A 26,447-nucleotide genomic window follows, 5' to 3' on the forward strand; every position below is an offset into this window, starting at 1 on the left:
GTCAGGTGCTGTTCTGGATCTGTGACGTACAAAAGAAAAGGAGAAAAACTGTGTATCGTAATATAGACTCGCAATTTGTAATATGGTATACTCTTATAACTAAGCATGGAGAGAAGCAATAATAGACCTGCTATAATAAAAGAGTGCTTTAACAATGTAACGCTTAACTCAAAATTACAATGTAACGAAAATTAATTTCTATATGTAACGCGCTGAATTCAAATAATTAATATATGAACTTATGATCAAGAGAAATAACGTGGTATATCAGTTTTTTAGTTATATTTGTTAAAATTCTGCTCAACTTTGTATTTATACAACTGCAAAACATTTATTTGTACTTTCACTTTATTTGTAATTTTTAAAACCTCTACATACATGTACGTAATATAATGTACTCACACTACGTTCACTGTATGCTCTGCATCAGACACTGTTGGAATTTTTGACAATAGGCAAGGCCTGTGACGTGATGTTAATTGCGTGCTAAACTATGTCTGCCATTGTTTTGTTTTTTAAAACACTCTGGAGAAAGTCTTTGTGATGACATATATGGTTGAAGTGCAATATTTTGAACATTCTTTTGTAATTGACTAAGCAATATTAGAATGGTAATGAATACTTGAGCTCTTGGCGATTCTTCTATAACAGAATTTATAAGTATACAATAAACAAGTAAGTAAAAAAAATCCTAATACTTAAATATTATATATAACGGAAACGGCTTCTCTAAGGATAGAACGAGGTATATCCAGTCAAGGACACGCACCTTATGTCAGTAGTTTAATTTGTTATCGATATATCCTCCTGATTGATAGGCAAAGCTGTTATTCAGTTAATTAAAATTCCAGTTCAATATGAGTTCATGTTTACTTCAGTGTTAGTGTTCAAGTCTAGAAACCATTTGATTCAACCAGGTAACCTTAGTCTATTTCATTTAAAGAGAGACTCACCTTAGTATACTACTTTAAGATTCTAAAAAACTACTTTTAGATTTGTTCTCTATTTTTAACTCAGTAAAATGTCTGATTATCAAAAGACATAATAAGGGAGATTATGTTTTAATGTGTCAGCACGTTTGAAATAAAATAAATTAAAATGTGAGAAAAGTTATAATTACCAGTGATTTTTAATACGGCCTCACTTCAATTCCTCTAATGAACAAAAGTTTCTATTTATTACCTTATTCCGTTGCAAATGATTTAAAGTTTTTTATCGTCTTTGAAGTAATGCGTCATATATTACTACGAATATTTATAAGAAAGCTAAGTATTTATTTTAAGTTAAAACTATTTCGTAGCCTCAAAACACAAAACCCTACATAACAAAACTATTAATTGGGATAATTCCAAAACAATAAAGTAATCTGTTACATTTAAAAACAATACTGAAACATATAATCCATAACACGTTTATGTTATGTAAGTCCAGTCACTTAGGTAAAGACCCTTTGTTCAGAACATTTAGATGTTACTTTGGTAGTTAAAAACTATTTTGTGAAACAACTGATGTTTGGTTTTAATTTTTCTGTGGTCAGTTGCATCCTTTATCTTTTGTATGTTGACATTGTTTATGCTTATCAATTTTAAAGGTAATTCCTGTGAATACATAGAAAAAGTGAGAATAAGAAGACCAAGCCTGAAAGATACGCATAATAAAGATTATAACACCATAACAACGTTACATTAAAAACAACCAATCGTCAGACTCAGAAATAATTGACAAATCACCGTCAGGTAAAAATTTACAGACTGAAAATATGTAAGGAAGAAAATGTATATAAGATCTATTAAAACGTTACTTTAAAAACATCTAATGACCAACCTTGGCAGGGATTGGGACTGCCTGTGCTTAAATCAGTAGCCGTGCATTCATCACTGTTACTAGAACCAACAGCAATGGCTGCAGTGACACTGTTATACGCACCCAGGTTAGAGCATTACATAATACTAGGGCCAGTCCTTGGGCAGGTCCTCACCCTTCCACCATGTAATCCTCCCCTCCCTTATTAGGTGGGTTATTTGAGATATTTAGGTTACGTCACGTGTGCTGCAATCTACCGCAGACAATATGCACTTCCTCAACAAGAGAATAATGTAGATATTTAAATTCTCACTGAGACATGGTGAATTTTACAGAATAATTACTTGGTTATACCGTTTAATGTTTCAGATTATATAATTTTTAAGTATTATTGAAGTCCGAGTAAATTTAAACAAGAAAACAGTATTTGATGTATCAAAGCGGTTGATATTTAAAGTCAATTTAGTCTATTCTCGGTTGCAATTTAAGTAATATTAATATAGTGCTTACCCCATATAAAATGTTATTACAGTTAACGTACAATTTAGAACCAATTCCACCCAATCTTTCAAGTGCACAATGTGCTGACTTGAGAGATGTATCAATATTAATATATATATACTTTTAAAATAATATTAGGGTATGAAATGATAAGCATTCCATATAAATGATACGAATAAGATTAAAACGATAAGGCCTGCGCTAAACATTGAACTACAACGGACCAGTTTACAACGATTACAAGCGAGTTGATATTGAAGCCATTGTGAATTTTGTTTTTGTAGAAACTTTCTAACAATAGAATTCATAGATTTATGAACCTCATGGAATCTTTCCTTTTATTAAATATTCTTAATAATATCCTCTGTTTATAATTTCCATCCTGTTCTCACTGATATTGTGTTGGAAGTTAGCCACGACCATTACCAACGTCCTGGTGACGTGAACGGAGACGATAAGAGGACCAAGTCGTAATTGAATATGTATTTGAGTCCCAGCAGTGGAAAACGAAATTAAATGTGCTGATATCACAGGAGATTTGGAAACTAAACCGGTAAATGTATCAAATCTCGTCAGTACGCTATCAAAGCCTAGGGAAAAAGCCGGGGATCAGGGGAAGTGATTTCGCACTAATGTAATTCCGACGTTTCTTTATCAAGGACAGATTTATGAACACCGCTTTCTTAGGGATACTTAGGGAGCAAATGTAAATGTATCCCCAATATCTAGTTTAAAGGAGAAGGATGGGGAAAAGCTGTGAGCGCTTTACAGCGAATAACACATGCATTCCTCCTGGGCTTTGGTGACGTTGAATACATATTTCGGACACAGAATACCCTTTATGTGGAGGTTAATGATAGCTGAATTAACCAAAACTCATTATTGATGTCTAAACTTCTGTTCCACTATGATCACCTAGTGGATGCCCGATGACACTCTTAGGTTGACCAAACAAACTCGCTTCTGGCAAGTGGCATGAGATAATGTTAACGCTTGTAAATTTTGTATATTTAGATTTAATCCAACAGTAATGCTTTTTAACACAAACATCTAGTACAGCTATAACAACATTGTCTAGTTGAATGAGATAATACAGTTACAACGCTCTCATACTTTTTCCAGGCTCTTCATACTGACGTTTATTTAATATTTTAATTACTGTCAGAATATTAAAAGGGAGAGAAAATCGTTAGTTAAAATGTCTACATATAATTAAAAATATATTTACTTATATGATGGTCATCTTTGGTGTGTAAAGCGTAAGAAATCTTAATTTCAGAAAAAAATAACTTTCAAAAAAATCGAAAAACATGGTTGAGTATTTGATCAGTAACTATTACGAATACTGAAAGTACACTACTTAAAACAAAAAACAAGTGAAAGAAATACTTTTCAAAGTAAATAGCATAAGGAAGAAATTTTATAACATATTCTGGCAAAAAGCAATGGTGGCGCCAATGTAACAGTTAAATACGTTTATTATTACATTTGTAAACTCGCAACGTTTTTTTCTTTCCTTTGCGTGTGTCCATGATACTATAAACAATTTCGTTAAGTATCAAAAGCCAAATTTAAGTACGTCTGAGGAAATACACGTAAAAGTTTATTGTGAACAATGCAAATCACTCGCGTGTATAACTTCATGTAGAGTGATAAGGTTTTTAATTTTTGCAAATATTTAATCAACTTTGCTGCCTCAGCCGTAGTGATAATATTGGACTTGTATGTGACGTAGTGGCTGGTGCCCATACAGTAATTATATATAGCAAAATATACAGTAAAATAAGTAGGTAAATAAGTCAGTCATAAGTTGCTACAATCTAGACACAAGGATTAATTGTTTAAAACCAATATGCAGACTACATATAAAGCCATACATACAAGATAAAATCTACGTGAATTTTATTCAGTGAAAATTGTGTTGTTTTGACTTATCCAATTTAAGAATATTCCACTCAAAACGACAGAGGTTCAGCCGTGGTGTTCAGGTCATAGGCCGGAAGGAGACTGTATGTTAACTCTGCTAACTTTGTCCGTATCAACTTGAAGCAAAATTTCTTACGATGCCACTGTACTAAACAAATTTTCAAAGGTATGATGTTTTAAAATTGTGTTTTCTTGGTAACGAGGAATAATTATTGTTTGTTAAGAAATATAATAAGAAATCGTAACGGTTAAGTTGCAGTTATATAAATTATCACGAAGAGAGCACATCTAGATCTTTACACGAAGATAATTAATAAATGAATGAATATTTATTTCCTCAATGAAATAAAGATCATACATATATACAAAAACAGGATATGATCTCCAAGGCGCAGCATAATTACAAATATAAGTACTGTATGATCTTTGTATTAAAAATATAACATATTGAGAACATGAAATTTACAATATAAATATGTATTATTGTAACATATATGCACTCATAATATAATAAAAAAGAATAAAAAACAAATACGTGTAGACACGGACAATTTTTCTTTTAAATTTTTTTTTCTACCCCTCCTATTTTTATGCTATGGCTAGACCCATAAAGATGTTTCATCTTTACTAAACAGATCCAATAGAATGGTTTGTACTGGACAAATAGAGAGTACTAACAAAAGAGACAGACAGGAGCTGCATTATCCCTCAATAAGACACCCTTGTTGTCTTTCTAATAATAATAATAAATTTGTAATATTCAATGTATAACATGTACAATTGCTTAAAGCTATATTGATGTAGTGTAACCAAAATTTAATAAATAGTTCTTTTATATAACACATAAATTTTTGTAATTATTCATATAAAACATAAGATAAATATTTTTATTGTGTATTAATTTTTAAAGTTCTATAATACAATATTCTGTCTGTAAATATATCATTTATAAAGACCTTAGTTTTATCGAAAAGTTTTCATAACATAGATCCCTTGTTTTAAAATTTAAACGTGTTGCTGCTTCAATTTTCTTCAGCATATAATTAAATGTATATTATCATTATTTATTGACTGCTTCGTTAATGATCCACATTTGAAAACCATTCTTTATTACAATCTCCCATACACTCATGAGTGAAAATTTTATTAAAAAGCCTGGAATGACTGAGAGTATTTATTTAACGAAACAAATCTAAAGTAGTAAGAAAGTTGAGTACAATCATTTGAGAATACGTAAATTATTCACACAGTAAAAATAAATTACTAGGATCGTAAAAATAAACAACGCATCATTTCAGCGCACTCTTGCGTTGTAGTACACTGCCTACCTCACTAGAAATAATTATTAAGACACAGGTTTTTAACCTAACTCAAGAAAAAAAATGTGAATGTATCATTTAGCATGATATCTCAATAAATGTCATCTTCAGCCTTTAAAATGTTCAGGATACTTCATTTCTATATAGACATCATTATGTTCTATGATTTTGCATGATCAACTGTAGAATTTGGTTGAGCTTCATTGAAGCACTTAGTGGGCTGTAACAATTACGTTTATACCTAATGAGAGGATGTTAAGTTTTCTATTCTGTATGATTTATCTGTATAACAGCATGACGATAATGAAATGAGCTATATGATTAACATTTAGCATGGAACCTTAGCGAAGTCTATTACACAACACGTGGTGCAGCGTACTTGTACCTTGCATACATAAACCAACAATAAAAGAAATGGATGTGGACCATGTAATAACACAAAAGTAAACATATAAGTTTGCGAAATTATTGGAAAATTCGCAAGCAGCAATACTGGGATAATCACAAGTAACAGTAATTGCCTACATCGATTGAAATTATATTGATATAATATATAAAAATTAAGTGTACAATTTATTTCATATAATATATGACTAATAATTTTAAATTTGAAAGGACAGGGCATATATTTCACATTTTCAAACAATAAAATGACAACCAATGGCAAGGTATCCTGAAAATGGTGAACAAAAAAGTAAACTAATTCTACGTTAAAATGGATCGATAAAATGGACCAGCAAGTCCTACCATGATAAAACTGCAGAAGACTATAAATTTAAGAAAACAAGAAGCAAGCTCATCAAATTATGTAAACGGCATATCCTTCTGGATTATAATGTATTGAAAGAAATGTTGGTAATAAAAATAAGCGTTGCTGTATATAAAATGTTTCATCAATACAATTTACGCATTTTTTCAGCTGTGCCACAGAGATTTAGTTGAAACTTTTTAAACCAGCTGGCTTTATTAAATGTGATTTTTTATGTTTGCATTTATTTTCTTTTTAATTTCAGCGGGTTTCTAACGTCATAATTTTATACGTCCATTAAAACAAGTAACAGTGCATAAAATTTTGCAGTACACTATTTCGTAGACATAAATTGGTCTGATTGATCTAGGGTGAAACACTGTTTTATTTAACAAAGCATACGTCGTCATACAGTCGTCTTCATGAAATCCAGTTTTTAATTTTTTGACCTGTGGTATTAGTACCTTGATATAATGTGGACTTAGTGTGCATTGCTGTCTCCCGGTGAGAGGTTCCAACAGTTAGTGCAAGTTAACCTACTCTTCAACAGAAATCTGAAATTCTGAGTCACCGAAAAAGAACCTAAAGGTCCAGCTTGTCACCACTCCGAATGGTAAATAACATATATTACATTCTTCCTCGATCGCAGTCCTTGTTGGTTGTATTTAATTTTGTTTTTTAGATTTATACTAGCACGAGTAGAAAAAGTATCATGATTTGACAAATAACAAAACAAATTACCCTTTAGTTTCATTTTTAATTTTTACAAATCCTATATTACAAGTTTTTAGTTCCGTTCATTACCAAACTCATAAAAGACGTTCATAAATTGTAAATATTTGATAATTCCTTTATAGTGATGACCTTTTAGAGTATAGTAGACTTGTATTTATTTACCTAGGAGAGGACGTTGCAAGGTTTTAGGTTAGAATTGGGCAAAACCATTATTATTTTGGAAGTTTTTAGATGAGTTTACATGTAGTTCTGTTAAATACTGACCGAGCCACGCCGCTACTTAAACGTAGATTAATTAGTTACATTCGGATTGGTTGCCGTTAATGCATATTTGAACTGCTAATAAATCATGTTGTCAGTTCAACAATTATTACTTAACAGTCACATTGACTTTTGTTTGTTCTAATAGTAAAACCGGGATAGTGATTTATATATTACATGTATATTACATTTGCGGTAGAATAGCTTATCTGATTCAACCTCATTTAATGAGTTCATGATTTAGTGATAATAAACAATTAAATTATGAGATAGTTCCTATTTCTTTCTAATAATAATTTCTACAATTTCTTTTAGTAATCTCTAAACATCGATAAAACCCATGCTTAATTTGAGAACATTATCCGTTGCTATGATTCATGAAAGTGGGCATAACGCTGCGATTATAACCTTTTAAATTGGGTGACTAAACTAAGGGATGTTTATGTACGAATGATTTATTCTTAAATTTCTCGTTACCATTAGGGTACCTTTTAATTTATCCATAAGATTAACTAAAGTTTCGATAACGCTCAGCAAAATTCTACTGGTTGATATGCACCTCAATTCGAATTGCATCTATTTGATCTATATCACGAGAAAGACTTCTCAATACCATGGACAGTGCTTAAAACAATGCAATTTTAAGAAATAATTGTGAAGCAATATACTTACTTACACGAAATATTTGATAAGAGCTTTAGTAAGTTAGTATCTCCGAATAATTAGTATCTTTAGGTACAACATATATTTTGTGAGATCTGTAGTAGGTATCACCGTAAATAATAATGACCTTGATAGAATATTGGACCGTGCTGATCAAAAGCAACAAGAAAGCATCAGAATTATAAAAGATATATTCTTTACACGCAGTTTTTAAATTTATCGACCCTTTATAATACTTAGATGTGACGTAGGACCAAACAAGGTCATGGATTACATGCTTGTTTTAGAGATATAAACTTCTTAGTATATTTCATACAATCTCTTTGCAACTGGCAACACTGTAATTTTACTATTACCTTACATGTCATCATATTATATTGTGGCAAAGTCACCAGATTTTTTAGAAGTACAATACTAAACGTCATATATGTCTAAGGCGATGAACTATTAATATGAAAATATACAATTAATTCAACTCATGAACCAATAATTCCCATGAGTAATTACATTATGTTTATAAACTATTCTCATATAAACGTATACTCATCCAAATAATATTAGCGTGCCATTCTGAAAGTGTACCTATTGTATTCAATAGTAATTCTGGGGTAACTAGATTACCGGTAGAAGGAGTAGACCCAGAAGAATGAAAAGGACTGGACAGAACAAAAAAGCCTTCTATCTGTTTGAATATTTCTCAAGTTTTCCTTAATGATTATTTCGTAGTGATTGAGTTAATGCGTTTTGAGGTTATGAAATAGTTTTCACCTAAATTATATGCTTTGTTTTTTTATAAATATTTTAGTGACAAGATTCAGTTGATTCTACATATACACGTTATTGGACTCATTCATTCAAAGGCGATAAAAAAAACTACCAAAATGTGCAACTGAATATCTTTATAAATGGTAACGTTTACTGATTAGACGATTTGAAGTGAGGCTGTATTAAAAATCAGTGGTAATTATAACTTTTCTTACATTCTGAATGTATTTTATTAAAAACCTACCGACTCATGAAAACGTAATTTCGATTATCATTAATTCATTAGATAATAAAGCGTTTAACTCATTTAAAACGAGAATAAATCAAACAGTGGTTTTGTAGATTCATAAAGAAGAAAATATTCTAATGTGAGTCTGTATTTATCTGCGGTAAATTAAGTTAACTGGTTGTATCTAATGGTTTCTAGACTTGAACATGAACTCTCAATTAAACATTGAACGGGAATTTTAATTTACTGAAAAATAGCTTTGCCTATCAAATAGGGATATATTTCGAGAGCAAATTAACCTACTGAGTTGAAATGCGTGTCTGTGAGTGGATATACCTTATTCCATCCTTATAGAAGCCTGTTACGTTAAAAATAATTATAATTGAAGCATATGTATTTCTATAATATTTTCTTAGTAATTACATATCTTATATACAGTACTTATTTTAATACAGATAGTATTAAAATAAGTACTCAGTAATTAACTCAGTAAAATAAGTAAGGATAGTAAACTCATGCATTTCCTATCCGTATTAAAAAGTCTCTTTGTGACACAATACTGCAAAAGGCCTTGTCCATCTATACATATTTAATGGACAAAAGTTTAATGAACTGTTTTGCGGCTAATTCTGGGCTGTATAAGGTGCAGTGGTGTAGCTAATGTATTCAAATTTTAATTTAAAACGACTAACCTTAACAGGGATTGGGACTGCCTGTGCTTAAAACAGTTGCCGTGCATCCACCACTATTACTAGAACCAATAGCAATGGCTGCTGTGACACTGTTATGCGCACCCAGGTTAGAGCATTACATATTACTAGGGCCAGTCCTTGAGCAGGTAGGCGCTCTTCTAACATGTAATACACTCCTCCCTTATTAGGTTGGTTAGTTGAGATATTTAGGCTACGTCACGTGTGCTGCAATATACCGCAGACAATATGCACTTTCTCGACAAAAAATTATCTAGATTCGTAAATGCTTACTGAAACGTATTAAACTTTACAGTTTGAATACTTTATAACAGCGGTAAAGCGTTTTATATGGTATATTTTTAAACTATTATTGATGTCCGAGTACATTTATAAAAAAAAATGTTTATTAATGACAGACTGCTTGGTATTAAAAGGAAATGTATTCTGTTCTCGGTTTTGATTTAAGTAATATAAATAGAGGTTACTCCATATGTTCGTCGAGTTGCACAAATTTCTGCAATGCTTGTATACGAAATCACTCAAGTGCACAATGTGCTGACTTGACAGATGTTTAAATATTATTATAAATAAGTTTGATATAATAATAGGATTTGATATGATAAGAATTTCACGTTCCCTAGGTATAATACGTTAAGACGAATGCTAAACATTCGACTAACCTTTTAATGAAGATTATGTTAAAAAGGTTTAAACAGCACTAAATATTGAAATAGTTATGAATTTAGTTTCTATGTATATGAGATAGAACTTCCATCTATATAGAAAGGGATATGTCAAATAAATCTAATAAAATTTGAATTTAAGTATTTAAAACGACCAACCTTGGCAGGGATTGGGACTGCCTGTGCTTAAATCAGTAGCGTGTGTTCATCACTGTTACTAGAACCAACAGCAATGGCTGCAGTGTGGCTCTAAGGAAGATTTTCACTATCAATCCCGGGTTGTTGCTGAGAATGTACAATGCTGTGGTAGCTGTCGGCGACCTTTGCCCTCGTCAGTACGGCTTCACAAAGGGACGATCAACAATCGATGCGATTACGGAAATATAGAAAGCAGTTGAGAGAGCCGAGACCCACGACCATTTCTTCCGCCGAGTAGTGCTTCTTGTTACGCTTGATGTCAAGAATGCCTTCAGCTCGGCGAGATGGGTCGATATATTGGATGCACTTCATGACACTTTCCGCATTCCAACGTATCTGCTGTGGCTCATCGAGGACTACCTCCGTTCTAGGCGTCTAATATACGACAGTTGAGACGGAGTGCGGACGTTGGAAGTCACCTCTGGTGCCACGCAGGGTTCAATACTCGGCGCGGATCTCTGGAATATCGCTTATGACAGCCTCCTGAGATCCGAGATGCCAGAGGAAACCGTCTTAGTTGGGTACGCCGATGACGTTGCGGCTCTCATCGCCACACGCAACGTTGAGCTGGCCCAGCTAAAGTTGAACCAGGTCATGCAAGTGGTCAAAGCCTGGATGTCCGATCATGGTCTTTCGCTTCCTCTGATTCTCACAAAGAAGAGAATTGACACCGACGTCCCGCTGCGAGTGGGAGGGAAAGTGGTCCAGTCAACGCGTGCCGCCAAGTACCTCGGAGTCATGGTGGACAATAAGTTAAGCTGGAGAGACCAGATCTTCCGTTCGGCGGACAAGGCTGCTAAGGTGGTCTCTTATCTTAGTAAGCTAATGGCCAATGTCGGGGGTCCTCGGTCCAGCAAAAGACGGTTATTGATGTCCGCAATCCAGTCCGTGCTTCTTTATGGGGCAGAGGTGTGGGCAGACGCTCTTACCAAAGAATGTTATAGGTTGCGACTCGCCCGGGTTCAGCGTCAAGGTGGTTGCTGGAGTCATCCCTGTCAAGCTCTTGGCAGGGGAGAGGAAGGCAAATTATCAGAGACAAGGCGTGATCGGCAAGGACACAGCAAGATCCGAAGAGCGTGACCGAACCTTCCAGCAGTGGCAACACAGCACGAAACCCGAGGACGATGGACTGCGCGACTCATCGAGCAGGTTCAACCATGGGTCGAAAGGCGGCATGGCGAGGTGAACTACTACCTCACGCAGTTCCTGACAGGTCACGGCTATTTCAAGTCGTACCTGAACCGGATGGGCAAGACCCGTTCACCGGATTGCATCTACTGCCCGGGCGTTCCCGACGACGCGGAACACACCTTCTTCCGCTGTCCGCGTTGGGAAAGGCCCCACCTGGAGGCCACAAGAAAACTCGGGGTTTTTTGGTGGATACGGTCTGCGAAAAGATAATGGAGGATGAGGGGAACTGGGATTGTTTGTCACAGTTCGTCCGGGGCAACCTCTTGGAAAAGAAACCCGATCTGGACCGCCCAGATGGCCCAGATCCCTTGACCGAGCGGCTGGATAAGGAGCGAGCACCACGGGCTTAAGCCAAATTTAGGCCTAGCCTGAAGTAATGTGATAAACAATCCCAGGTTAGAATCATAGAGTAGAGGAGGTTTTTTAGTGGGTAAACCCGTTTTAGGGGAGTCCCACACTGCAGGCTGGCCACCTGAGTGCGTAATTGCATTTTTCCTGCCTCTCCCTCAAAAAAAAAACAAAAACAAAAACAAAATGGCTGCAGTGAAACTGCTATGCGCACCCAGGTTAGAGCATTACATAATACTAGGGCCAGTCCTTGAGCAGGTAGTCGCCCTTCTAACATGTAATAATCCCCTCCCTTATTAGATTGGTTAATTGATATATGTAGGTTACGTCACGTGTGCTGCAATCTACCGCAGACAACATGCTCTTCTTCAACAAGATAATAATGTAGATCCGTAAATTCTCACCTTAGTCTTAACGTATTTAACTTCACAGAGTAAATACTTGATAACAGCGTTTAATGTTTTCAGATTATATAATTTTTAATTATTATAGCAGTCTGAGTATGTTAAGAGAGGGAAAGACTATTTGGTATGACACACCGAGGTACTTACGTATTATAACGGCTACACTGTTATTATTTTAAAACATTAACATTATTATTAATTTAGAAAAATGGTTGTTGTTAAGGTAACTGCCCACAACAGACGTCCGGTATTATCGGTTTAAAGACAATTTATTCAGTTCTCGGTTACAATTTAAGTTATATAAATATAGAGCTTACTCCATCTGTTGTTATATTTGACATTCTATATCATCTCGAATTCCAAGTTGCACAATGTGCTTACTTAAGAGATGTACCAATATGATTATAGACACGTTTGAAATATTACTAGTATCTAAAATGATAAGAATTCAACGTTTACAAATATAAAACGATAAGACCAGTGCTAAATATAAGACTAACCTTTTCATTAAGATTAAATTTAAAACTGTCAAAAACGACTAATTATGAAACCATTATGGATTTAGTATCTATATGAACTTTATAACAATTAAATTCATGGATTTTGATGCCTAGATTTTTTATCTAGTTAACCTTATAGAATCTGTCTTTTAAGTAAATATTCACAATAATATTTTCTGTTAATAACTTCCGTCCTTTTCTCACTGATTCTGTGTTGGAAGTTAGCCCACGACCACAGGTAGCGGACACACAGGTACTACCTTCACCAACACCCTGGAGGTCTTTATGTATGAAAACTCTGAGGTAATAAATTGGTGACGTCAAAGGAGGTATAACGAGAAACGACTTGCGGTCGAATATTTATTTGAGTTCCAGCAGTGGAAAACGGAATGTTTTGTGTTGATATCACAGGAGATTTGGAAACTAAACGGGTAAATGTACCAAATCCTGTCAGTACGCCATCACAGCCTCGGGAGTCAAGTCGTTGATTAAGATTTAAGTAGCGGCTAGTGATCACATACTAACGCAATTCCGACTTTTCTTAATCACGGACAGATTGAAGAACAGCCTTATCATAGGGACAAATATATCTGCTATAGGTGAAGATCGAGGAAAAGCTGTGAACGCTTTGGAGCAAATAACACATGCATTCCTCCTACGGTTTGGTGACGACGTTGAATATATATTTCAGGCTCAGACTACCCTTTTTGTAAAACCACTGCTGTCTGTTTGTGATTGTTCTTGTGTCGGTAGCATCCTTTATTTTTTGTAAGATGAAATTGTTGCTGCACGTTATAAGTCAATTAATGTTATAACAAAGAAAAATATCTAGACCAAACCTGAAAGATACGCAGAATAAAGTCTACAAACATCATAAACACGTTACATTAAAAGCAACCAACCGTCAGACTCAGAAATAAATGTCGCTGTCGTGTAATACTATACAAAAGGAAGATATGTCACGAAGGAAATATATAAGAGATCTATTAAAATGTTACTTTAAAAATCTCTAATGACTAACCTTGGCAGGGATTGGAACTGCCTGTGCTTAAAACAGTTGCCCTGCATTCACCACTGTTACTAGAACCAACAGCAATGGCTGCAGTAACACTGTTATGCACACCCAGGTTAGAGCATTAAATGGTACTAGGGCCAATCCTTGGGCAGGTCGTCACCCTTCTACCATGTAATACTCCCCTCCCTTATTAGGTTGGTTATTTGAGATATTTAGGTTACGTCACGTTTCCTTCTATCTACCGGATAAAACATGCACTTCCTCGACAAGACAATAATGTAGATTCGTAAATACTCACTGACACGTATTGAACTGTACGGTAAAATTACTTTAAAACGGTGTTTAACGTTTTCAGATTATATAATTTTTAATTAATATTGAAGTCTGAGTAGATTTAGACAAGAAACGAGTATTTTTATGGGACAAACCGGTTGATATTAGACGAAATTGTATTCTATTCTCGGTTGCAATTTAAGTATTATAAATATATAGCTTACTCCACATATTATTAAATTTTACTGAGAATTTTTAATCCAATTCCACCCAATCTTTCAAGTGCTCAATGTGCTGACTTGAGAGATGTATCAATAGAACCGTTGTATTATAGATACGTTTAAGTTATTATTAGGATCTGATATAAAATAAATTCCTCGTTCCCAGATATAAAGCGATAAGACCAGTGCTAAACATTGGACTAACCTTTTCATAAAGATTAAATTCAAAAGAGTTAAAAAGGTTAAATATTGAAACCATCATGATTTTAATTTCCATATGAACTTTATATGAACTTTATACCAATTTACTAGATTTACTAAACTCATATAATCTTTCCATTTATTAAATATTTTTTATAATATACTCCGTTAGTAATTTCCGTCATAGGTGTACGTATATATGAAATGTAGGTTACGTCACGTGTGCTGCAATCTACCGCATACAATATGCACTTCCTCAAACAAGATAATAATGTAGATCCGTAAATTCTCACTGAGGCGTGTTGAACTTTACAGTATAATTACTTTATAGCAGAGTTTAATGTTTTCAGATTATACAATTTTTAATTATCATTGATGTCCGAGTAGATTTAGACAAGAAACGAGTATCTTTATGTGACAAACCGGTTGATAATAAACGAAAATGTATCCTATTCTCGGATGCAATTTAAAGTATTATAAATATAGACCTTACTCCATATGTTACTAAATTAGTTGTGAATTTCATGTCCAGTTCTACAAAATCTTTCAAGTGAACAATGTGCTTACTTGAGGGATGTATCTACAGAACCGCTGTATTTGCAAATACCTTTTTGAATTAATATTAGAATCTGATATGATAAGAATACCACGTTACTAAATATAAAACGATAAGACCAGTGCTAATCATTGGACTAAATAATTGAAGTAGAATTTAATTTATTACAGTGGAATAGTTAATTAATTGGACTTTTTCAGAAAGATTAAATTTTCACAAAGGTTATAAAGACTAAATATTGAAACCATTATGATTTTAATTTCCATGAAATTTATAACTATGAAATTCATAGAATCTTCTATTGTATTAAATATGCTTAATAATTGAAATAATATATTATATGATATTCCGTTAATAATTTCCGTCCTGTTCTCACTGATACTGTGTTGGAAGTTTGCCCACGACCACAGGTAGCGGGGGCTACTACAATTGCGAAGGTCTTGGTGACGTAAAAGGAGACGAAACGAGGTACAACTCGTAATTGAATATTTATTTGAGTTCATTGATATCACAGCAGATTTGGAAACCAAACCGGTAAATGTACCAAACCTTGTCAGTACGCCATCAAAGCCTACGGAAAAAGCCGGGATCACTATTAGCGGGAAGTGATCTCGCACCAATGTAATTCCGACGTTTCTGTATCAAGGACATATTGATGAACAGCATTTTTTAGGGACACTGGCGCAAATATGCATTTATCCCAAATCTCTGCTACAGAGGATAAGGTTGATTAAAAGCTGTGAGCGCTTTGCAGCGAATAACACATGAATTCCTCCTACGGTTTGGTGACATTGAATATATATTTTCGACCTAGGCTGCCCTTTATAGCTGAAGTAGTCAAAACCCTTTGTTTATTTATAAACTTCTGTGCCACTATGATCGACTAGTGGATGTCCGATGACACTCTTTGGTTGACAAAACAACCTCACTTCCTGCAAGTAGCATGGTATATTGTTAACGCTTGTATCTTTTGTATATTTAGATTTAATCCAAATAAGAAAGCAGTAACATTAATGCTTCTAAACATAGACATCATGTACAACTCTTACAACGTTGTCTAACTGAATCAGATAGTATAGTTACAATGCAGGATAGCCTACGCGTGTTCATATAAAGCTTATAAATGACACAATCAATCTGAGTTTACTTGTTGACCTGGAAGAAATCGATTGTCAACCACGATACTTTTAGTGGAATCAAAATATCACAGCATCGAAAGGGATACGAAATATAAAACTAGGATCTTTAATCAACTTTTTCCGGGTTCTTTATACTTAATACTGGCATTTAGGTAATATTTTAATTGCTGTCACTAAAAGGGAGAGAAAATCGTTATCAAAATATCAATCATACTATATTTACTTGTGTGGGTGTCAGTTTTAGTGAGTAAAGCTTAAGAAATATATTTATAGAAAAACAAATAAATTATTTTATATTTTCAACCCTATTTATACTTTTCTCATAAGTCATCAATTGATGCAATCTAAACTCAAGGCTTAATATTTTTAACACCAATATTCAGTTAAAATATACTACTATACAAACAAGACAACATCTACGTCAATTGTATTCTATGAAATATATGATGTTTTGACTTATCCATTTGAAGAATATTGCAGTCAAAGCGATAGAGGTTCAGACGTGCCGTACGGGTCCATAGTTCGGAAGAAGAATGAATGTTAATTCTGCTAACTTTGTCCCTATCAAAATGAAGTAAGGTTACTCAGAAAGCCACTGCACTGAACAGTTTTCCAAAATTATGAAGTTTTAAATTATGTTTTCATGGTAACGAGGAACAATTATTGTTTGGAAGAAATAATTCAATCGCAAGGCTAAAGTTACAGTTATATAAATTATCAGGAAGAGAGATAACGTAGATTTTTCACCACGATATTAAATTGACAAATCACATTTGGTTATTGTTGCATATTCTCCCGCTTTTTATCTCGTAGTTCATCTAACTTACATGTTACCAAGAATTTGTTTTACAATATGTCGATGATGTCTGGAAGCATTCCCTACTTAATCATTTAACTGTACTAATTCGTTATAAGTTGTAATACGGTGGGTTAGGAAACTTCGAGTGGCTACATTTGTCTACACAAAGCATTGATAAGCTATCAAATAAGACATTTCATCGAACCTGACAAAACTGGGTTACCTACGTATTAAAATATCCTTTCTGTGCCAAAAGAAGACAGATATTTCTTATGATAATGTATTTTGTCCATATCACTGAATTAACCAATTTATTAATGTTTTTTCAAGTAAATATATACAAAACTGTTTCACTCTATATTTATTAATCTGTATAGTAGAAATTATCAAAACAACCCATTACAGAAAGATGTACTTATGAAGTAGATCGAGAACCTATTAATCTATTAAATTATCTACATTACGTAAAAATAATATTTTTTTCCATTATTAATTTACAAAAGTATAATTCACAATTACTTATTTTGGAAATTTCTGACCACTATTACCAGTACCTAGTGATATAATTTAATAATAATATTAAGACACTTAATAAATAGTTATATAAAATAGTTATTACAATATTTAAAATATAGTTATCGTTATTTAAAACCTGTCTAATAGAACGTATGCTGGAATTTCAAGAAATAAATAGTTTCACGAATCACGAAATGTTTGTTTTAGTTGTTGCAAATGAACTAGAATTTTTACAAACACAACACACAAATACAGAAAATAGTGGCAAAAAGGCAGTGGCCAAGCCTAGTGACATGCCAGCCTGTCTAAGTTGGGCTTATTTACAAAATCCAACCTCTTTGACTCTAATTTCAAGAATAATTTGTATATAGTAAAATGTTATGTTACTAATACAGTAAAACATAGCAAGAACTATGTAATCATTAAGCTAAACAATATGCTTGCTCGACCATCTTGATGTTTTAATAACAAACTGTCTTTTGTACTGGTTGGGATGTAACTCTCGTAATAATTTATGATACCAACGTTGAAAGGAATTGGGGCTGCCAGTGCTTAAATCAGTTGCCATGCATTGACCACTGTTACTAGAATCAACTGAAATGATGCATTAACACTGTTATGCGCACCCAGGTTAGGGAATTACATGGTAAAAGGACCAGTCCTTTTGCAGGTCGTCGCACTTCTATCAAGTAATAATGGAGTATTGGGATATCTAGGTTTACGTCACGTGTGATGCAATACATAGTGTGCATATGAAATAAATATTTCAGATTATCATTATCATTATTATTGTAGTACGAGCGGACGGTTGAGATAGAACAAATACCTAATTAATTCTCTGTAGCCATTCAAATAATATAAGGCTACTCAAAATTTATTTTGGGTTACTGTTAGGTATCTATAATTATACATCTTCCAAGTGTATAATGTGCTGAAATGAGAGATATATCGATATTATTAGAAATAATTTTGATGCTAAATTAAGATCTTGACAGGGTAAGAGTTCTAAATTACCGGATATATATAACGTCAAGTCCAATGTTAAACAATGCACCGACCATTATAAAAATATTATTGAAGTCTTCACTTGTTAGAGACAAGAAAATTCTGAAATTATTATAAATTTAATTCCTACAGAAACTTTAACAATGCTATTTATAGGTTTATTAACTTCACATATTTCGTTTTATTTAATATGGTGGAGTAATATTGAAATTTTAATTTAGCTGCAAAGTTAACTTTTATTTACATGAATAGTCAAACTAAATGTTTCTTAAGGGTTTTAAATATGAAAGAATATCTCATTATGAATAAATTGGTAGGCATTGCAGTAAGACAATTATGATAGCTTTTAATTATATGAAGTACTTTATATAATTATATACCTTGCAGAGAAGCACAAATATGCCTCAATAACCTCCGCAACGTCTCGTGCCAATCCTAAACGAACTTTTATGAATAACGCACAAAATGCAAACAATTTCGATACAAACATTAGATTGTGATTATTTAAGTGTTTATTTGTTGTTTTAGTATTAATTATTTAATTTTTGGTTAGATTAAGTTAACAGCGACAGCATAGTTCTGGTTTGCAGTTTTAAATAGATAATTTGTAAACGTTTCACGTAAATCTCGCTGAAAATTAAAATAATATGCAATGTTTACATCAGACGACGTTTGAGTCTGCAGTAAATCTCATTCCTAGCCCTTTCCATACATTTAAAAATGTCGTTGCAAATTATAGTTATGAATTATATCCCCCTTGCCTCCTATATATTTTAGTGTCAAGCACTGGAACTCACCCCAGCGCAGTGTTATCCACCGTTCAGTGCTACTGTAGTAGAAATTCCCTCATCATCTAACAACAGTTTTCTCCGTACCCCTGGATGTAAGCTTAGACACTATAGAGTGAGTACTCGTATTATCAAAAGCTCCTTCTATATCCAGGAATACTGCTAAAGCTATTTCCTTTTGTTTAATAGCTTGCTCAATCTTGCTAACCAGACAATGTAGGACTGTTTCACAAGATTTACCTTTCTGATAGGCATGTTGATTTGAATGTAAGGGACGGTTGATGAGGACTGTGTCCCTTAAATGCCTATCCAGAACCTTCTCCATGGTCTTGACCAAGAACGATGTCAGGCTTATTGGTCTATAAGCCTTTGCAACCTCATAGGAGGGTTTACCTGGCTTCGGTATAAATATAACCCTAGAGGTCCTCCAGGATGAGGGTATGACTCCTGTCGCTAGACTAGTTCTAAACAGTCGTAGAACCAAAGGTATCACCAAGTCCCCACTTTCCTGCAGTAAAGCAGGAAAAATGCCATCGGTACCTGGTGATTTAAACGGCTTAAAAGACTCCAGGGCCCGTTTTATCCCTAAGTAGTTGATAACAGTCTTTGCACAGTTCCAGTCCTCCTTAGACGAGATATCTCTAGGTTCTCGCCGCCATTCACTAACAACTGTTTCACTGATTTACCACTGGTACCTCTTCTTTGTACAAAAGTTGGTTTACGGCCTTGATTCATAATAACTAAGTTAGATTATACTAAAAAATTCAAGAGGCACTCACCCCGAATGTTGATGTTGCTGCTCCCCCAAGCGATGTGGTGGGCATTCGCTATTCCAGTGACAAGGGTAGAAAACCTTTCCCCCCTCTTGGTTTGGCCCTGATATCGAGAGTAGTTACCTATCCCTTCCTTTCCTGATGTTCCAACCCCTACTTACCAACAACCCCAGACTAAGGTGTTATGTGACCCGTGCTGAAAGTCTCGTAGCACTGGGGGTATATTCAGTGTCAATAAAAAACGGAGCCTTCTGGGAACCACGGGACACCCAGTCGTAATTACTCTTATCTTCATAATCGGGTCACTAGGAAAATGGACTGCAAACACCCGGTTCTCGTGGGATCAGAATGGAGAATGAAAAAGGAAATAAAAACAAAACTGAAACTAAAAAAGGTAAGCGAAACTCAACCAGAAGAGCTACCGATTGAGCAATTAAGAGTGTCTGAGATGACCCCAATGGAGGAAGACCGACTTCTCTTGTCAGAAGGCAGAGTTCGGCCGGCAGAGCCAAAAAAGAAGCGGCTCTCGAGAGGCGAACTACGAAAGCGGAGGATTGAAGAGGCTGTCGCTAGAGGTGAGCCGATAATCCCACGGAAAGAAAGGCAGAAGAGGTGGGAAGAAAAAACCGAGCTCTGATAAAACCACACAACGAAACCGGTTCCTCAAAAGGGAATTTTATGTTTGTCGGGGCCCCAGAGCAAGGGAAAATCATTCCGTACCAGATCATAAACAACAAACCCCAAGCTATGCAGGTGTGAAGAGGCTGCGATCGCAGCTGACACCTGAAGAACAAGCAAAGGGAGGGGAGAAAAGAAGGAAGGGGCGTGATGGAGGTGTCACCAAGAAGACACCCGAAACATATGCCGAAAAGATCTCTGTGGAGAAGCTGGCTATTGTCCGGCTCGAACACCCAGAAGTAAAGCTATCGATGGAAGAAGCCAACAACCTGAAGAAAGTGCTGGGCAAACGCGCCTTTAAGGGCAAAAACGTTAGGATGTCCAGCTGTAATGTTGAAGGTGGAGCGATAGTGGTCGGCTTTATAAACACAGAAACGAAAGAGTGGCTGGAGAAGCAGGTCTAGGAACTGAGTCCTTTTGAAGGAGTTCAGATGAAAATTGGCCCAGCTAAAAACCTGGTAAAGATGTTTAAAGTGTCAACTTTCATCCCTAAGGACATCGAGATGGACAGCAAGCAAGAGCTGTTCGAAGCCCTCAAAAACCAAAATGACCTGGACACGGACCAATGGACTGCTGTTGGAGGGAAATTTAGCACCAACGGCGAATTCCTGGTCCTTCATGTGGACGAAGACTCCCTGAAGAAGCTGAAGGCTCGATTACCTTCAAGCTGCAGGGAGGTAACGACCTATAGAGGACGACAGCGGTGCTCCAGATAAACCTACACCACAGCAGAGCAGCTACGTCAACACTCTGCCAGAAGATCCTGGCTGACGACATAGGCGTGGTCCTGATCCAAGAACCATGGACCGTTGGGCAGTCGTGTGATGGGGATAAGCACCGCTAAAGGTAATTTGATATACGATTCTGGCAGTAACAACCCTAGAGCATGTGTATATGTCAGTAACAAAATCAAGTAATTAAAAATGGCACAAATGTGTTCTAGAGACACAGCCGCGACAGAGGTTCACTTGCAGACAGGTGATGGCAACATCAGAATCCTGTTTGCAGCGGTTTACCTCCCATACGATTCTCCAGAACCACCGCCAACTGCAGAGATGAGGCGGATTGTGGAGTTCGGAACCCTTACGCGGAGGCACCTGATTGTCGGTGGTGATGCGAATGCCCACCACATCGCTTGGGGGAGCAGCAACATCAACATTCGGGGTGAGTGCCTCTTGAATTTTTTAGTATAATCTAACTTAGTTATTATGAATCAAGGCCGTAAACCAACTTTTGTACAAAGAAGAGGTACCAGTGGTAAATCAGTGAAACAGTTGTTAGTGAATGGCGGCGAGAACCTAGAGATATCTCGTCTAAGGAGGACTGGAACTGTGCAAAGACTGTTATCAACTACTTAGGGATAAAACGGGCCCTGGAGTCTTTTAAGCCGTTTAAATCACCAGGTACCGATGGCATTTTTCCTGCTTTACTGCAGGAAAGTGGGGACTTGGTGATACCTTTGGTTCTACGACTGTTTAGAACTAGTCTAGCGACAGGAGTCATACCCTCATCCTGGAGGACCTCTAGGGTTATATTTATACCGAAGCCAGGTAAACCCTCCTATGAGGTTGCAAAGGCTTATAGACCAATAAGCCTGACATCGTTCTTGGTCAAGACCATGGAGAAGGTTCTGGATAGGCATTTAAGGGACACAGTCCTCATCAACCGTCCCTTACATTCAAATCAACATGCCTATCAGAAAGGTAAATCTTGTGAAACAGTCCTACATTGTCTGGTTAGCAAGATTGAGCAAGCTATTAAACAAAAGGAAATAGCTTTAGCAGTATTCCTGGATATAGAAGGAGCTTTTGATAATACGAGTACTCACTCTATAGTGTCTAAGCTTACATCCAGGGGTACGGAGAAAACTGTTGTTAGATGATGAGGGAATTTCTACTACAGTAGCACTGAACGGTGGATAACACTGCGCTGGGGTGAGTTCCAGTGCTTGACACTAAAATATATAGGAGGCAAGGGGGATATAATTCATAACTATAATTTGCAACGACATTTTTAAATGTATGGAAAGGGCTAGGAATGAGATTTACTGCAGACTCAAACGTCGTCTGATGTAAACATTGCATATTATTTTAATTTTCAGCGAGATTTACGTGAAACGTTTACAAATTATCTATTTAAAACTGCAAACCAGAACTATGCTGTCGCTGTTAACTTAATCTAACCAAAAATTAAATAATTAATACTAAAACAACAAATAAACACTTAAATAATCACAATCTAATGTTTGTATCGAAATTGTTTGCATTTTGTGCGTTATTCATAAAAGTTCGTTTAGGATTGGCACGAGACGTTGCGGAGGTTATTGAGGCATATTTGTGCTTCTCTGCAAGGTATATAATTATATAAAGTACTTCATATAATTAAAAGCTATCATAATTGTCTTACTGCAATGCCTACCAATTTATTCATAATGAGATATTCTTTCATATTTAAAACCCTTAAGAAACATTTAGTTTGACTATTCATGTAAATAAAAGTTAACTTTGCAGCTAAATTAAAATTTCAATATTACTCCACCATATTAAATAAAACGAAATATGTGAAGTTAATAAACCTATAAATAGCATTGTTAAAGTTTCTGTAGGAATTAAATTTATAATAATTTCAGAATTTTCTTGTCTCTAACAAGTGAAGACTTCAATAATATTTTTATAATGGTCGGTGCATTGTTTAACATTGGACTTGACGTTATATATATCCGGTAATTTAGAACTCTTACCCTGTCAAGATCTTAATTTAGCATCAAAATTATTTCTAATAATATCGATATATCTCTCATTTCAGCACATTATACACTTGGAAGATGTATAATTATAGATACCTAACAGTAACCCAAAATAAATTTTGAGTAGCCTTATATTATTTGAATGGCTACAGAGAATTAATTAGGTATTTGTTCTATCTCAACCGTCCGCTCGTACTACAATAATAATGATAATGATAATCTGAAATATTTATTTCATATGCACACTATGTATTGCATCACACGTGACGTAAACCTAGATATCCCAATACTCCATTATTACTTGATAGAAGTGCGACGACCTGCAAAAGGACTGGTCCTTTTACCATGTAATTCCCTAACCTGGGTGCGCATAACAGTGTTAATGCATCATTTCAGTTGATTCTAGTAACAGTGGTCAATGCATGGCAACTGATTTAAGCACTGGCAGCCCCAATTCCTTTCAACGTTGGTATCATAAATTATTACGAGAGTTACATCCCAACCAGTACAAAAGACAGTTTGTTATTAAAACATCAAGATGGTCGAGCAAGCATATTGTTTAGCTTAATGATTACATAGTTCTTGCTATGTTTTACTGTATTAGTAACATAACATTTTACTATATACAAATTATTCTTGAAATTAGAGTCAAAGAGGTTGGATTTTGTAAATAAGCCCAACTTAGACAGGCTGGCATGTCACTAGGCTTGGCCACTGCCTTTTTAACAGTTTTCTTTATAACAGTTACAGAATTTTAATTATTATTGGACTTTATATTTTTAAATTAATTAATAAAATCCATTAACAAATAAGCTTCTTCAATGTGTAATTTATTCTAAGAGTATTTAACACACTTATATATTGTTAAAAGTTTATATGATAATCAGTCTAGTTGTTAAACATATTTTAATGCTAGGAACATTTAATGAAATAAATGACAAATACTGCTATAATGATCATCATTCCTTTGTTTGAAGGTCATTTTTGACGATGGAAGGATTGTGAAGGAAACAGGATTTTTCCGGACATTTGCCATCGTTCAGTGAAACAAGAAGTCAGTAACACTACGTTTCGAGATCTGCAATCTGATCTCTTCTTCAGGTAAAGAACTAACCTAATACATAATTACAAACTAGGTTAAAATAAACATATCTTACCAAAACGTTGTGGCACGCCTAAGTGAGGAATCACAACCTACATGTTGTTTGTCAACTTCAGTAGTTTATACCTCGTTACCATAAAAACACGAATTTATAATCATAATATTTTCAAAATTGTTTCAACACAGCAGATTGCTGATTCATTGTGCTTTTAGTTAATACGGACGTAGTTAGCAGTGTTCACGTTCGCTCTTCTTCGGACCTGTGACCTTGACATCACGCCTGAGCCTCTATCCTCAATGCTGCAATATTCTTCAAAAGGATAAGTCAAAACATTATATTTTTCTTTGAATATAATTGACGTAGAGGTTTCTTGCATATATGGCTGTAGATTGTGTCTGAATATTGATGTTAACGTATTAGTTTGGCTTGAAATAATTCAAAATTTGCATTTTTTAATGTTTGTTGAAAGAAACTGCCATAAAACTTCTCATGTATGATAATTACTTTAATAAATATTTGTCCACTTGTCAAGTTAAGTTAAAACTATACGGATTTACATAAAGGAGGTGCTTATCGCGGATGTACAGGTAATATACTTATTGTACTGGTTTAAACTTGTTACGCAGCTATAATTTAAAAAAAATGAGAAATGTACAAAGGGAAGGCAAGTAGTCGAATTACTGAAAGCCATGTAAAGAATGTAAGGTAATAATAATATTAGAGATTTGACGCAGCTGAATATACAGCAATATTGGAAGCTAATCGGGAGTACGCATGTAATATTATATCCTAGAAAAAAAACATCAATAAATAATTTAAATGCTAGTTATACGTCCAAAGAGGGACAGGGTGAACATATTAATTAGTGAGGTAAGTTTAGTAACACGAAAGTCAGATATACACGAAAATGTATATGTATACATTTAAATGTATCAATGTATATTTCTTAATACAGTTAATCGCTATCATACGAATTATTATTGTTATTATAGTAATAAATGATTTAAACTATGTAAACATATATTAACGTTATTTCGAACAGGCATTAAATTTATGTAACTGTTCTCTGATGCTACGAAAATCCTGTTGGCAAAATTACAATTCGTAAAGAGATTTTTGAATAAAGTCTTCATACATTATACTTGTGTGTTACAGGTTGAGATGGAACGGACCTTATGAACCATGGCAGATCACAAATCACTAATTCTTTTCTTGAGATACAGGAGGGGTCTTATTGTTATAAAAGTTTCCACTGGCTTGAATTGTATTGTTATAAATAAATATAAAAAATGATAAGTCACTACTAAATTGATGTAATATGCTTTTGTTATCTATACTTTTTAAGGTGTAACATGATCAAATACTTGATGTAACAGTACAAGAGCTTTATCGATCCTTACATTACGTCTTGTGATATTAAGATATGTTAGAGAATTTTAAATGGATTGCTGATATTAACCTCTTAATAACAGGTTAAACAGATTAAGTGACAATAATTACAAATAAAAGACCATGATCGAAGTTATACATCCTTTAATAATCAAATAATACAATTGCCTGCACGGATGTCCGATCTAAGGTCTTATAGATAACGCAGCTTCTATTAAACCATAGAACCATAGTTTATGGTGGCTTTTCATCAGTACCGTAAATTTGTATTTGTATATA

General features: G+C 34.6%; 1 long non-coding RNA gene across 1 annotated transcript; it reads left to right on the forward strand.

Annotated features, from left to right (window-relative positions):
- Positions 1-6,568: 6,568 nt before the first annotated feature.
- Positions 6,569-26,082, forward strand: LOC124371710. The gene is made up of 2 exons (XR_006923271.1): positions 6,569-6,910; positions 25,935-26,082. It is a non-coding gene; the product is annotated as an uncharacterized LOC124371710 (long non-coding RNA).
- Positions 26,083-26,447: the final 365 nt, after the last annotated feature.

The sequence above is a fragment of the Homalodisca vitripennis genome, unplaced genomic scaffold, assembly GCF_021130785.1.
Source record: "Homalodisca vitripennis isolate AUS2020 unplaced genomic scaffold, UT_GWSS_2.1 ScUCBcl_1852;HRSCAF=5994, whole genome shotgun sequence".
In the NCBI taxonomy this organism is placed as follows: Eukaryota; Metazoa; Arthropoda; class Insecta; order Hemiptera; family Cicadellidae; genus Homalodisca; species Homalodisca vitripennis.